Source organism: Schistocerca serialis, chromosome 2 (genome assembly GCF_023864345.2).
Source record: "Schistocerca serialis cubense isolate TAMUIC-IGC-003099 chromosome 2, iqSchSeri2.2, whole genome shotgun sequence".
NCBI lineage: Eukaryota > Metazoa > Arthropoda > Insecta > Orthoptera > Acrididae > Schistocerca > Schistocerca serialis.
Window position 1 is genome coordinate 592658168 of NC_064639.1, and position 15904 is coordinate 592674071.

The window sequence follows — 15904 nt, forward strand, 5'->3', positions numbered from 1 at the left end:
TAAAGTTGTGTGCTTCTTTAACAACAGGTACAAAACCAATAGTACAGCTAAACATCGATGTGCTCTGTCATAGAATAAGGGCCCACTCCTAACCGCAAAAAATTTATTCTAGAGACGCTAACGCACTCACCGGGCGTTTTTGCTGATATCTGATGAATGGGAAAAGGAGTGGAGTGTCACATCATTAACAAACCTTATTGAAGCGTCCCGATTTCTTGGTGTATCGATACGGACAGTTAACTTTGTCTGCAAGGAATGATTTACCGCTCGCAGCGATATAATACAATGTAAGAACGGTGATCCTGAAAAGATCATAATCGACAGGAATCGGAGACTAGTGTGACACCTCCTCATGACCATCCGTTGCAAACCCGACGAGAACAGCTGCTGTCAGTGTATTCTGTTTCTGAGCGAAAATTGCGAAGGGATCTTCTGCATGCATACGTTTTTGGCTTGACAAACACTCATGCACTCTAGTGACGCGTTAAACACCTGATGTTAATCCCACATAAAATCACAATTTTAACCAGCTGATCAGACCAATGAAGTGGTATTTTTTAGTAGGCTGCCACATCTGGGGTCCATCTCGGAGAAAATTTGCCGAGGTAGGAGAGCCAGAAAGATCGTTCTGCATATTTCATTTCTTCTAACAGGATGGAAAACTTAGACACAGAGAAAGTGTTTCCTGTGACAAATATAACGCAACGGATATTTACTGTATCACATGCAATGATTGGACCAAGAAATACACATGGCAAAATGGTTGGTCCTTCGTTGGCCGCCGTGGTCCAGCGATTCTAGGCGCTTTAGTCCGGGACCGAGCGACTGCTACGGTCGCAGGTTCGAATCCTGCCTCGGCCATGGATGTGTGTGATGTCCTTAGGTTAGTTAGGTTTAAGTAGTGCTAAGTTCTACGGGACTGATGACCTCAAATGTTAAGTCCCATAGTGTTCAGAGCCATTTGAACCATTTGGCAGGTCCTTCAGTGAAATTTTCCAGAAGCATCTTAATTTAAAAAAATTCTAAAGCTGCATTAACCTCGCATCTACAGGAAGATGGGCATAGTATCACATGCCTTTTAATCCTCCATAGAAAAGAAAAAGACCAGGTTTTGAATCAATTGGAGGAAGTGGATAGAAAAAATACAGTAGACAGAACACGATGGATAGTCAGTTCAACTTAAAGCATCATAATATTTTGGCAAACATTGATTGCTTGTCCTACGGTTTACTGTGTTGTTACATTGCGACGCAACGTCCACGTGATAGTTATTATTTACGTGGTAAGGCAGTGTTTCCTGGTCTCCGCAATATCCTTTCTTTCAGGAGTGCTAGTTCTGCATGGTTCGCAGGAGAGCTTCTGTAAAGTTTGGAAGGTAGGAGACGAGGTACTGGCAGAAGTAAAGCTGTGAGGACGGGGCGTGAGTCGTGCTTGGGTAGCTCAGTTGGTAGAGCAATTTCCCGCGACAGGCAAAGGCCCCGAGTTCGAATCTCGGTCCGGCACCCAGTTTCAATTTGCCAGGAAGTTTCATATCAGCGCACACTCCGCTGCAGAGAGAAAATCTCATTATTTCTAAATAGTTCATGGGTGAACTGCCTGATGTCGGTGTCTAATGGCACAATATTTCTGCAAACGACCACGTCGTCATGATCAGTTGCGCTGATTGGGGGGGGGGGGGGGCGCCGCCGTGCTTTTATCTCCTCCCCCCTCTCCCCCTGATCGGCGGCTCCATCTGCCGTCCGTGCCCACTCTCCTTACCCCCGCTGCTCTCGCCGACCCAGTGATCCGTCCTACGTTCGCCCCCAGGAGAGCGAGCTAGCGCCACCTCTGCTCTTCCTCCGCCTGGCCCCGAAGTCAGTTCGTCGTCTAGTATCTCATTCCTCTTCTTGACCATTCTAACAACGGGGTCCCATGCCTTGCCAAGTGCGTACCCGGTGTCACGAATTATTAGCGTTTCCCTTACTCGAATCTCAATAGACTTATTGATGACACAATACCATAATTTGGACGCCTGAGTCAGAACCTCGATTTGGCTGTAATCCATTCTATGTAATTCCACCAGTCAATGTTCTGCGACAGCCTTTAACACACCGGACTTCCATAGTCCACGATCATCTTTCGCACTAGTGCCTGTATTTTGGCTGGTGATCGGAAGACCGTCTTCACTCGGTGTTTCCGAAAAATTCGTCCTATCTTGCCGGATAACGTACCACAAAAGGGAATGAAAGCAATGTCAGCGTCCTCCTGAGAATCCTCTTCTGCTTCCGCCGGTTGTACACAGGGTGTAGGACGTAGGGCTCACCGAATTTGCCACTCCTTGTAGCCATTCTTCAGGAAAACTGCCGTCATATGTTCCAGTTCTTCGTTGATGCTTTCGTTGTCAGAGACAGTGCGAGCTCTATGTACCAGTGTTTTGAGCACGCCGTACCTCTGAGCCAGGTGGTGGAAACTGTCAGCATGTAAGTATAGGTTCTTCAGGTACATGCTGTGACCCAAAGTGTCGTCCGTTCTTCTTCTTGCCTGGACATCCAGAAAGGGGAGCACTCCATCCACATTTCCATGATGAATTTGATGTTCTGTTTGAAGGAAGTCATTCAGCTTGTCTCTTTTATATTGCCGTATGGCGAAAGCGTTATCTAAATACCGAAGTAGACAGGTAGGTCTCCACTGTGCTAATTCCAGAGCTTGCTCCTTGAAATATTATACATGCATATTGGCTTCAACTGGTGAAAGCGGCCTCCCCATGGCTACTCCTTTCGTCTGCTCCTAGTACGTAATGTCGAAAAGAAAGTATATCGACGTCAAGACGTGTCTAGAAAAGTTGGTCGTCTCAGCGTCAAATATCTGACTAATAAGTTCTAACGATTCTTGTAAATGCACTCCAGTAAAAAGAGAAACGACACTGAAACTGATAAGGATAAGGATATCTTTAAGCTTGAAGTTGCTGAGGCGTCCAACAAAATCCACAGAGTTGCGAATCTGATGTGAGCACTTCCCCACATAATGGTTAAGCAAATTCTTTATGTACTTAGCATGTGAGTATATCGGAGTATCGTTGTTACTGACAATGGGACGTAAAGCAACTCCATCCTTGTGAAACTCCGACCGTCCACAAAGTCTTGGTGCAAGTGATGCTCTCTGTCCTAGCTTCTTAGTAGCCTCGTCTGGCAAGCCGGATTCTTTGAGAAATTCGATGGTCTTACTCTCTTCTCAAAGAGTGCGGTATATGTAGACACGAAAACAAGTATGTAGAATGTTAATAACATATATTTTATCTAAAACAACTTTAAGGGTTTTCACAGAGCAAGTTGGGAGGCATTATGTTTGAGCACTCCCTCGTAAATACACCTGGAATAATATTAACTGTTCCGTCCGAACAGACGTCAGAATGTCGAACGGTATCATCTAGGCCGATAGGCGTCACTGGATGTGAATATGGATGAGCATGTGGTCAGCACACCGCTCTCCCAGCCTTTGTCAGTTTTCATGACCATAGCCGCTGTTTTTCAGTCAGCGTTTAACTTCGGTGATCTGGCAGGAACCGCTGTGACCACTGCGGCAAGACAGAGAATAATAACGATCAATGATAACTAGGCCACTAATAATGGACTAACCATACACTGATGCAGTATCAACCACAGAAACACTGCACAGTGCCTCTGCTACAATTGACATAATTTCAAGATTTGTGACTGGCGGTCAGTGGCTCAACGCAACAATTCCGAGGTCACATCGGTGGCGGCATTAACTCATCTAACTTCTGTCCTATATCCTGCTTTTTAGTTTCTTCAATATCAAAGCGTTATTTATACTTCCATTTCCTAATTTTATGCTCATTTAGCTGGTGTTATAAATGCTACGGGAAGTTGGCAACGCTATTTGCTGAGGTGGGTGATAGAGGGACCTGTAATCATCGCTCCACAAACCTCCCACCGGATATAGTGCCTGAGTGGCGAATTCAAGATCCACCTTAGGAAGTCAGGTGGTGAGTTGTTAAAAACAGCGCAGCAAGTAAAATAGTAATAATAATAACCGTAAAAAGAATTGTGGACACTCTTCCTTGCACGGTACTACTTTTCTGTCTCCTTGTCTGCAAATTTTTTGGCCAGTTTGCTTACAAACTTTTGTAAGCCTGTATATTTATTTTACAGCACTAGTCATTCGACATAAAAAGCAAACAGAAGACGGTGTTACAGCGAAGAGTCTTCTGACGAGAGTGGGAGAAGGTGTTCGGAAACCACTCCCGTCCTAGCAGGCATGTCGTAATCCCCCGCAGCAGCCCAAACAAGCCTGTAAAAGCGTGCGCGCGACGCTATTTCGGAGGTTTATGTAGCTCCACACGTCGTACGGTGTCGGCGGAGAGCTAAATTTACGCAGTCGCCCGTGCCGCCGTGGCGTTTCTTTGTCGGCGCTTAATGACCACGATGTTCTCCTCCGAGGGGCGGGACCTGCGGACACTGCAGCACTGCCTGGTGGGCGAACCAGTCTCGCTCTCTCCAAGTGGCCGTCGCCTGAAAGCAGAAAGCACCGGCCGCGCTGTCCCTCTGTTCAGTACGAACACAACTCTCGGCGACCGTTACACGGGCCATAGAAACTGCATGTTGCACACCACACGTAATTGCACGCACTTGTTCGGGAACGTTGCCGGTCATTGTTGGCTGACAATGTTCGCGGTAACACATTTCCGGGTCAGAAGTCCTTACGGGGGCCACAGTATGGCCGCGGAATGGACGAAAGCGACTAGTGATATTGCGTGTGGCTCCGCTCCCTTTGCATTCCACAAGGAAAAGAGTTAGCAATTTACCTCGTAAATTGATACTAGCTACGTACCGGATAGTTATAATTAAAATACAGCAACCCATAGAAGTCCAGTGTGCGCTGTAATTACCGTATGATAGCGAAACTTGATAGATATTCTAATGCTTAACCGATTTACAGTGGAATAAATTAGTTCCATTTTTGGTCACCAGGTGCGGATCTGGCTCTTGCTACACTTTCTGGATCTTGTATGGACACCAGTGTAAAACAGATCGCAAAACATTCCTTATTGTCGACCATATTCTAGTGACACTGCACGAGCATTATCACTACGTCCTGCGTGGTCAGTTTGAGCAGCAGCAAGCTAGGCAACAGCTTCCACTGGCAGAGGACGGCTTCCTTCGAATTGCTGCCGTTCACGTACAAGTGTTTCACTAACAGCGTAAGGTCTGTCTTCTCGATAGCAATACTGTTCATTCGCTATATGGCTTGTCGAATGACAACTAGTATGTCACAACGGCATACAAACAGATTTGTACGTGGTGGCCACGATGATTAAAGGCCAGACCGCGACTAGCTGCACTTTAATTACAACCACCCGGAACCTTTTCCAGAATGTTGGGACACGATTCTGGAAACAACCACAAATCAGTTCGTCCGAGAACTGGTAAGAGGATTAGCAGCGTGAAAGACTGAATGCCATTTGTAGCCAGATGAAGGCTCACCCTTCAGTTCTTGGCTACTGGTGATTCATACAGATTTGATGTATGTCTTTAAAGGGTGCATCTCATCGATATGCCTGTTGGAACCATACGTTTGCAAACGCATTCTTATAAGGACTCAAGGAATTCATTATAGTTGATATCGTTTATAGCGATATCGCTTTTAACGACGTATTGGCTATAACAGCGGAATCTAATGGTTCCCGTCCAATGTCGTTGTAAATGCTACATAAAATTAAAAGTTTAGAACGACATCGCTTATTACGACTTATCGTATAAAACGACGTATTTTTTATTACATTTTTGTACAAATATATCGGCTATAATGTCCAATGGTCATTTTTCTTCGCTCTGTATCTGCGGATAGTTAACGACAATGTAACGCTTACTTTCAAACTCTTGTTTTTTACAGATTGTTGGTTTCAAATCATCGTCAAATGCAAAATGCATACGCACATCTTAAATGCAAAAAGCGGACAAAGATAACCGATTATCAGGGAGAGGATACTTTTGTATGCGTTACTGCACTGAATTTACATTTTGCTATTGTTGATACATTTTTCTAATACTGTAATGGAAACGAAGTTGTGTCATTCATGATTATTATTCTTGTGGTTGCCATCTGTCCCTATACACTGGGACCGTCACCGTTATGTACCTTCTTTTCACGACATCCAGACAAGACCAACTTTTGCCCCCAGTTTTGCAAAATACTGTCACAAACATGGCTCAAGTACTGAAATAACGCCATCTGTTAGAGCAACATGTAAATGCTACCTCAGTTAGCCTTTACTGATGTTAACAAATTTACGTTGACAAAGTCGTGTCACAGATGGGGTCGCATGTACCGACGATGCACGCACCTCCCAGATCTTGCGCCATCATGCGAGAAAATACCAGACCTGCTCAGTAGTATGGAGCTGGAACTATTTAAGCAACACCACGCGGAACAATCGAGTATCTACTATTTGAATAGCAAACTGATAAGACAGCTCTTTCTTAACGTAAAACGAACGAGTGCAAGTTAGTAATGTGTGAGGTGTCTACTGCGAGTATACAGGGGATGAAGTGTATGGTGACGTGTACTTTATAACGTCTAATTTATCTTATCATAGATTACGAAAATGCATAAGGATGGAAAGAGAAAGTGTCACTTTTCGGATATTTACCCAAAAGAGTGATCTTTTGTCGAGAAAGGACGTAAGGGGCAGGAAGTTTTGTGTCAGATTTGTAACCGTATCATCTCAGGAACTCACGGATGTAAATCAGATGTGGTACGTCACATTTTACGAAAAATTATACAAGTAGATTTTCTGTAGCATCGACATCAAAGCCTGTTTCTACATTCATGATTAAACAAGATACTCAGGAAGAATTGCTCGTTGCTGCTGCACAACTGACAGCAGCTTATAATGCTGTCAAGCATCATCAATCCATCAACTCCCTTGACTCTACAGCAAGACTGAATACCGGAATACATCCTAACTCCAAAGTTGCCGCAAAGCAGTCTATAGCCAAGACCAAAGCTACAGCGATTGTAAAAATATTCTCGCACTACACTGCGCGTCTAAATGCTTAAAACAACTGCAACAAGTTTCATTTCACGTCATAGGTACAAACAATCGATCCACAAAGCTGAAAAGTTGTTTCCTTTACTTGTTCAATACTTTACCGAAACTGGTGGAACCCAACAAAAGTTGTTGAAGTTTTATTCGCTGAATAACGAAACATGGGAGACAATTGCAAAGTTTTGTCTAGACACTTTAAGATAACTGCAGATGCCACTGGATAAATTAACCGCTTTTTGTGGAGACACAACCAACTTCGGAGGGTTTCATCGTCGGCACGAGTGGAATGTGTTTTAGCAAACTGAAGAAGAACCGAGAAAAATGTAGAAGGAATGATCGTCATGAAAATATTGAGTTATTTTTCAGTACACACGCTAAGCACAGAGAAGCTGAAAGAGTTATGCTTATAAGTTGATGTCAACCATCAGACTCCCCTCTCTCACTCAAAACGAAGACGGCTGTCGTTATCGTCCGCATTTGAGAGAATTCTTAAGCTTTGGATTCCATTAAAACAGTTTTTCGACGCCGAAGGTAGGCCATCTAAAATTATTTCAGATTTTTTCAGTAGTCTGATCAGTAAAATTTACTTCATGTTTCTGCAGTCAAACGTGGCTCTGTTTGAAAAAAATATAAAAAGCATGGAAAAGGATAACGTCTCGGTAATTGAAATTAAAAATATGTTAATCGACACTCAAGTATGTCTGAATGAACGGAAGACTGCCAATTTTGCCGGCCGGAGTGGCCGAGTGGTTCTAGGCGCTACAGTCTGGAACCGCGCGACCGCTACGGTCGCAGGTTCGAATCCTGCCTCGGGCATGGATGTGTGTGATGTCCTTAGGTTAGTTAGGTTTAAGTAGTTCTATGTTCTAGGGGACTGATGACCTCAGAAGTTGAGTCCCATAGTGCTCAGAGCCATTTGAACCATTTCTGAACTGCCAATTTTATTGGCAAGCAATCCAAGATCAAAAAAATGGTTCAAATGGCTCTGAGGACAATGGGACTTAACATCTAAGGTCATCAGTCCCCTAGAACTTAGAACTACTTAAACCTAACTAACCTAAGGGCAGCACACAAATCCATGCCCGAGGCAGGATTCGAACCTGTAACCGTAGCAGTCGCGCTGTTCCAAACTGAAGCGCCTTGAACCGTTCGGCCACACTGGCCGGAAATCCAAGATCAATGTGAACAAATTAAAGAATGAGAAGCCCGACCAAGAAACAATAAATTTTTTTTCGAAGTTTAAGGAAGAGACAACTGCTTTCTATACCATAGCACTTGATTGCTTAGAGAAACGGGATATTTCTATTAATACATATCAAGTATTTGATTGGATGACGCTATTTGAAATCCCAGACTGGGTGATGATTAACACTACTATATACCTGGTGTGAAGATTTCAGGCTACAGTTGTTTCCAGGAATATAGGTGCCTGAAGAAGCTTTTAGAAACTAAGCGTGAGTCGGAAGAATGGAAGTCTAAACAATTCGTGGAACAAAGGTGGACTTAGTTTCTTAAGGAAACCAAAAATCCTGAACGCAAATGCAAACTGCTAAAATTATGTGAGTGTTTGTCTTCTATTCCCGCACGCAACACCACTATAGAAAGAGAATTTTCGCTGATCTCAACTAAGATGTCTCTAAATTTTCCGTCTGGAGGAGGGAATGATGGACTAGTAACTCGCCTAACCTGAGTAGTGTTATTTCGCCGCCGCGGGTGCAGAGAAGACGAGGGCTCCGGTGACAGAGCGCGTGGCTGCGTGACTGTGCCCAGTTGGGTACGCTGGCGACGTGGACACGGTCGGGTGTGAGCAACTGCATCGGAGTTCACCTGCTGTTTCTCTGATAAGATGCAAGTTAAGTTGGTTAAAGGTTTAGATGTTAATTGAAGAATATAGTTATAGACAATCTTTTGGCTTCTTATTAGTACTGCCTGGGAGGAAGTGTATTGTTGGGCAGGGATTATGGTTCCTGATTCGATTCCTCCTCCTCCCCTGGCCTCGCGTGAGGTTGATGTGATTGCTGAATGTGAGGCGTTGTGGGTCTGTTAGTCCGCTTCTAGCCTGAGCATCCATCTGGAGACAATTGTGGCCGCCCTTACACCCGGTCGGTTAATTATTTCTATCTCAGGACATTTTGGTGGCAGGACATGGTATTAAAGTTGTCAGTTATTGTAAATTGTTAAATGGTTGTATTTTACTCTGATTGTTTTTGGCCACTGTTTAAAAAGGCTAAGTTTGCCTTTCATTGGTGTTTTTTTTTAATTACGTGGCTTCAAAATTGTTAGTTGCTGTAAAAGGTGAATGACTGTACATTTACTTTGATTCTTTTAATGTACTTGGCATTCTTTGAAAATGCTATTTCTGCCTCCCTGTTAGCGAGCCCTTGTAATTTAATATCTTGTTGTGGCAAAATTTAAAAGAAGTGGCTCCCTACATGTTCGGTGGCGAAATTGTATGCAATTGGTGTTTTTGTTTCCTTACTTCGAAAGTTTTAATTTTGTTATTAAATGCTTTATCAAAGTCTGTTTTAAGTAAAATGGCTTGGCTCTTAACGGTAAAGTAAAGTTTTTAATTTCATTACTTGGAAAATTTTGATATGTTATCAAATGTTTTATCAAAGCCGGTTTTAAGTAAAATGGCTTGTCCGTTAACTGTAAAGTAAATTGTTCTGTCTGCTAGCTTTTTGGCTCTGTTCCTGGTCAAGTGGTAAAGAAATGACTTTTAATGGTTGAAGTAATCAATAAAGAAATTGTTAATTTCAACTCGACAGTAACCAAGTAATTTTGGCCCCATTTCCCAACTGAGGGTTTTCCTTGATTAATTGTTCCTGGTCAAGTGGTAAAGAAATGACTTTTAATGATTGAAGTAATCAATAAATAAATTGTAAATTGCAACTCGACAGTAACCAAGTAATTTTGGCCCCGTTTCCCAACTGAGGGTTTTCCTTGATTAATTGTAATACCCGTCTCAATTTTTTACATAATTTCATCTCAATGTAGCGAAGAGGTCCCAGCTAGATACGGCAAACCTCATTATAGTGTACTCTCCCGTTGTCGCTTTCCCGTTGTTCTTGTATCACCATGTCGGAAGCGAGTGTAGTGGCAAGACAGAAACCACGTCATGCTGACATGCAACGACGGTTCTACGGTGAATTATCTCAAGTAAGAGCCAATGCTGCTAAAACCTGTGCTTTCCTAACCGAAACAAATTACCAAACCTTTGTCGACGTTTTGAAATAGGCTAAAACGACCATGACGAAAGAAGTACGGAACTATTGGCTGCTGAAAAACTATGACGAAATGATGGTAGAGACTAAGTTGATCTATCCTATTAAATCAAGTACGAGTGCTACTCGATTTTTACGTCGCAGACTCCGAGTTATTTCACATACTCCATAAGTCCCATTTGGCTACTGGTCACGGGGGATGGGACAAGATGTTGAAAACACTTTCAGCCAAGTACAAGAACATTACCCGCCATGATATTGAGCTTTACAGTCACCTTTGTGTGCCTTGTCCGAAGAAACAAAAAGAAGTTAAAAAAGATTTTGTTGTCAAGCCAATGGTTTTTTACACAGAGTTTATTTCTCGTTGCCAGGTGGATCTCATCGATTCTGAGTCCCATCCTGATAGTGAGTAAATGTTTATAGTGGTCTAGCATGACCATCTCACTAAGTTTGTAATTCTCAGAACTCTGACATCAAAGAGACCGGAAGAAGAAGCCTACTGATTCATCGACATATTTACGTTGCTTGGGACGATTCTACAGTCCGATAACGGCAGGGAATTTGCAAACAATGTGGTAAGTAGCCTAAAGGAGTATTGACCCATCTAGAAGATCGTCCATGGTAAGCCGCGCTATTCGCTAAGTCAGGAGAACGACGAAAGTGCAAATCAGAACATTGAAAATATGCTGTGTGCTTGGATGCAAGATGAAAAAACTAGCTGCTGCAGCGACGGACTGCGGTTCGTCCAACTTACGAAAAACATAGCATTTCATTCTGGGATTAACAGGTCGTCATACGTAGCTCCGTTTGGCTCCAATGCTAGAGAAGGTCTCTCGATGTTGTTCCCGCCTAAAGACTTTTTACGAGACGCAGAGGCTGAGAGAGAGCTGGAAAAATAACAGAGAGCGTGCAAAGAACACAACAGCAGAAAGAAAGGCGAGCTGAATCAATACAAGAGGCGAAGCTCCCTGCAGAAGACACAGATGAAATGCAATCCATGATGGAGGAAACCAAAGCAGTCATGAAGCCATGGTTATCGAACAACCTTCCATTTCTGTGGTTACCGACAATTCTTCTTTTTCCGATGCCTATTGCGCTTCCTTAACAGAAATCAGTGGTAGTCATACACGTCAAAAGTGTGGCCGAAACGGTCATGCTGTCTGTGGACGTTCTCCTAAGGGCGATGACGACCATGAAGCAGAAGATTATGGTGTTAGCATTTTATGCAGTGTTTGCTTCAATATTGAGAAAACTATCCGAAGTAAGACGGAATCGAAACTGAAGTTGGAGCTTCTGGCCAAAATAAGGAAACGGGGCCCTGACAAAATATTTCTTCCTGTGCCTTTGGATGCCACTGTGCAAGTTCCGAACCCCGACGTCGACGAAGTGCGGTGTGACTCACGCAATCTGTTGGCAGTTGTTATGAACGTGACGGAAGATGACTTTTACCGACTTCGAACTGCCGAAGGAATCTTGAAGCAACTCTACGCAAGATCCGAGTTCATCCGTCCAAGGAACTTAATTGAAGACGTTCCTGACCATGAAATACGTCTCCGATCTGCAGCTACTTGTCAGTCCACAGGAAGCGGTCAAGGATCCGTAAGATGTATGTGCAACTCGAAATGCCAAAATATGAGGTCTTTGCGTGAAAAAGAAAATTAAGTGCAATTCAAAATTTCACTCTGGCCTTCCCTGCTGCAACAAGTAGGCCATACCAGTTCTGCTTTGTGCTTTACCGGTAACTATATTCTGCTCGCATTCTTCTTTGAGTCGTCAAATGTATGTACAAGATCAGATTGCTAAAATGTAAAGTGTTTTTTTTTCGGTGAAGAAGAAAAGTGAGTACTTGCTGTAACAAACACTTCAGTCTCAGTTCAGCTGTTTTCTGATGAGAATATCCTATACTTTAGTTCACAGTTTAGTTCTTTCATTTCAAATTTGTTTTGATTAATAAGGGTTTCCCATTTTGTGCCGTTTTAATACACTGCGTAAATGGCCCTGGACATTCTATGTAAAGCGTAGGAAAAGTATATAACATTTTCACAGAAAACACATTTCATAGTTTGGCATGCTATAGATTATCTAGACATTCCATAGAACAACAGTATTTCACACAACACCGGTAATATGCACAAAAACTGTAATAATACATGAAAAGGACATTTATCGAGATGCTCCACAGAACACGGAAATACACGTGATGAAACTTTAGAAACGTTTAGAAGTCTTAAGAACCCACGCGGAATACAATTATGACTCACTACTGCAGATCTATTACTACGATGATAGCAGACAATTGGCCTTTATCAGATCGTGGTCTTGATATATGTTACTTTGTGTTCCACGGCTCTGGTCGTAGGTATATGTATCACATTTACGAAATTCGTTATTCTAGCGTTTGCCCGCCTCTACATTCCTGTAATGTTAATTAATAATTTAGTGTGGCTCAGTGGCCTGGTGGTGCAAGTCTTTCAATTGGACACCGCTTCATCATGTGAGGGATCTGCCGTTTAACGTGAAATTCGAACCACGTGTCGTTTCTGATGATTCTCCGTATCACTGAGAGGTGAATGCTAGGTTAATTTCAGACAGAAAAATCATTGGCCCAACCAAGATTTATTTTTAGTATTGTATATCAGTATAGCGTACACCTACGTGAAAACACCAATATCGCTGTTCTTTTCTTGCCTCATTCTGTGTGCTGCTTTTGGCTCAATGATTCCACTTCGAAACGACCTCGTTCGAGAACCATCTGAATATGTAAAATTTGTAAATACCACAAAGCTAGCTATATTATTATACTATATGTATGATAATCACTAACGTCTCAGCCACATAAATCTACAAAACAGTAAACAGGAGATACAAAATTAAGCGAGGTCTATTAAAAAAGCGGTCTCATAATTTTGCGGAAAATAGTACTTGTAAGATTTTCATATGTTTCCTGCCATTGCAAATAACTCAACTGAACTGTATTGGGACAAAGGTGAACGAGCGCAATGCACAAGTAATGAATACGATCTTTGACTCTGTGTTGAATATAATCTGTGGTGCGCTTGGTGGCCAGTCAGTTGTATAGCGTTGGGGCATTTTGAGACGTATTAGTGAGTAGCTGAGTTTTCAGAGAAAAAAGAGATGTTTTGTGAATTTGGGAGAAATTGTCTGAATCACTTTATTATTGAGATGAACAGTTGTTTATAAGAATATGTTATTAATTCTATGGATGGAGAAGATATTTGAAGGAATACTTCAAGGTAACCAGTGCATGTCCAAGAATAAAATGTTTGTTTATCAGAACTATTAATTGAAGGAAATATTTGTCTCTTAAATATCTAATAATATTCATGATTAGTGTTAATTTGATCCTTTTGTTTCCATTATGTAACAGGTACTCCATTTAGTTTAAATGTTGTAATTTGATAGTAATGAGCTAATTTTGTAATTGTTAGAGCAGATCTCACTTTGTATTCTAGTGAGCAAATAGTACAAAGTCAGAATTTTCAGATATTGTAGTTACTAAGCAAATTAATTTACAGTGAACAATACACGAGTAAGTAATACTAAACAGTTATTTTCTACTGAGCTGAGGGGTATGTTATTCCATGGGTATTTCAAGTCAAATTTTACACTTCATGTTACGTAACTTTCATAACATAGTTAAGTACTGAGTTTCACTTAAGCAGTTTTCACTGAGTACACAGTTAGTTACTTTTGATATTGAATTAGAATAGTTTTCATTATTTCAAATTCAGCATTTGACTTGGGTTAAAGTTTTGTTCCACGACCGTGTTCACATGTGAAACACAGGGCCAACCAACAGTCAGTATTGTCATGTGAATAATCTGGTTTCTGCCTGTTACTCTGGTCTCTCCTGCACAATATTTCAACTACGAGACGGGCAGTCTTCTTCATGTGCTGCCTCATACTGATTCCAGTGCGGAACGAGTACAGTATTACGCCTATGTTGTGCTAGGCGCTCCGTTTGCGATCCGCGCCGTGTCAGGAGCTCTATCCACGGCACACGCCGACCAATAGCAGCGACTGTAGCGTCTTCTTCTACCCGCGGCTGTTCCGAACGCTGCACGAGTGCTTTGTGATTATTATCCGCTGCCATCTTGCTCAATTAAGTTCTGAATGACGTCCAACCCGTGCTAGACGTTTTATCTTCCGATTGTCGTCATTTAAGTCTTCTAGTGATCTATGACGTTCTGTTACCGTGGAATGCCGTGTAAGCAGTTCCGTCCAAAGTCGTTGCCCGCTAGGAGCGCCTGCAGTATTGTTTACAGGCCGATGATGTTCAAATTACCGCTTGAGATGCTCTTGGCATCATTATGCTTCATAGAATGATTGAACTCCAAAGAATGTTCGGCAATCGCTGACTCGGTTGCCTGTCTCAGTCTGGTGTGCCTTTGGCTCTCCTTGCACCTCATGTCAACGGTCCTGATAGTTTGGCCGATGTATGCCATGCCACATTCAGAAGGTACGTGGTAAACGCCAGGTTTCTGTAGATACAGGTCATCCTTCACACTCCCTAGCAGAGCCTTTATCTTGTTGGGTAGATGGAACACACTTTTGATGTTATGTTTGAGGAGAATTCATTCTATGAAGTATAATGTTGCCAAGATTTTTACACAGTCATCGAGATACTGGGACAGCGCCATAAAAGAATCTATTGAGATTAAATTCGTCGGAAAATCTTATTAATTGTGACACCAGTTTCCAGCTGAGCTCAGCTTGGAACTCGGCACTCGATCTTCTAAAGACGAAACGGAGGCAACATCAAGACTCTAAGGAACACAAGTATGAAGTTAGAGATAACAGCCCAGTACATGTAACAAAGGACGCACGTGAAATGGTACCTCAGACAACAGACACAATACAGGAGGACGTTCTTCTGAGTCTTTAGTGGCAATTTGAACACCGTAATACTGTAGCCGCTCCTGGCGGGCAAGGGCTTCGGACGGGTTGCCTAACACGGCACACCACGGTAACTGAACGTCCCAGATCACAGGAGGACTTAAATGCCCACAAAATAGATAGAAAAGTCTTAAAACAGAAGGATTGACAAAGGATAATAACCACAAAGTACGCGCACAGAGTTCGGATCAGCCGTGGCTAGAAGAAAACACTACACTCGCCGCTATTGGTCAGCGCACACCACGGACAGAGCTCCTGATGCGGCGCGGAAAGCAGACAGAGCGCCTAGCACAGCATAAATACCGGACTCATTTCACATTAGAATCTGTATCAGACAGCACTTGAAGAAGACTGCGAGTCACGCAGTTGAAATATTGTGCAGGAAAGACGCGAACAACCGGCAGAAACCAAATTATTCAACATGTCAACGCCTCGCCGGGAAAGCCTGAAGAATTACGATAGTCAGTAATGTTCAGCAGCTGAATATGATATCAAACTACATGTTACACAAATAGAAAGTTTTTTGAAAACAGAGTATTCAGCATTTTCATTTATACATAATTTTTTTTATAGAAAACATACACATGACAAGCCTGTCAGGACAGTCTTCTGCTTTCTCTGTGCCTACATAGATGGATTGCAACACAGGTCCTCGAAAACAAAGCAGCACTACACGTATATGTACTAATATTCGTACTTCGTCTTTCAACTATTC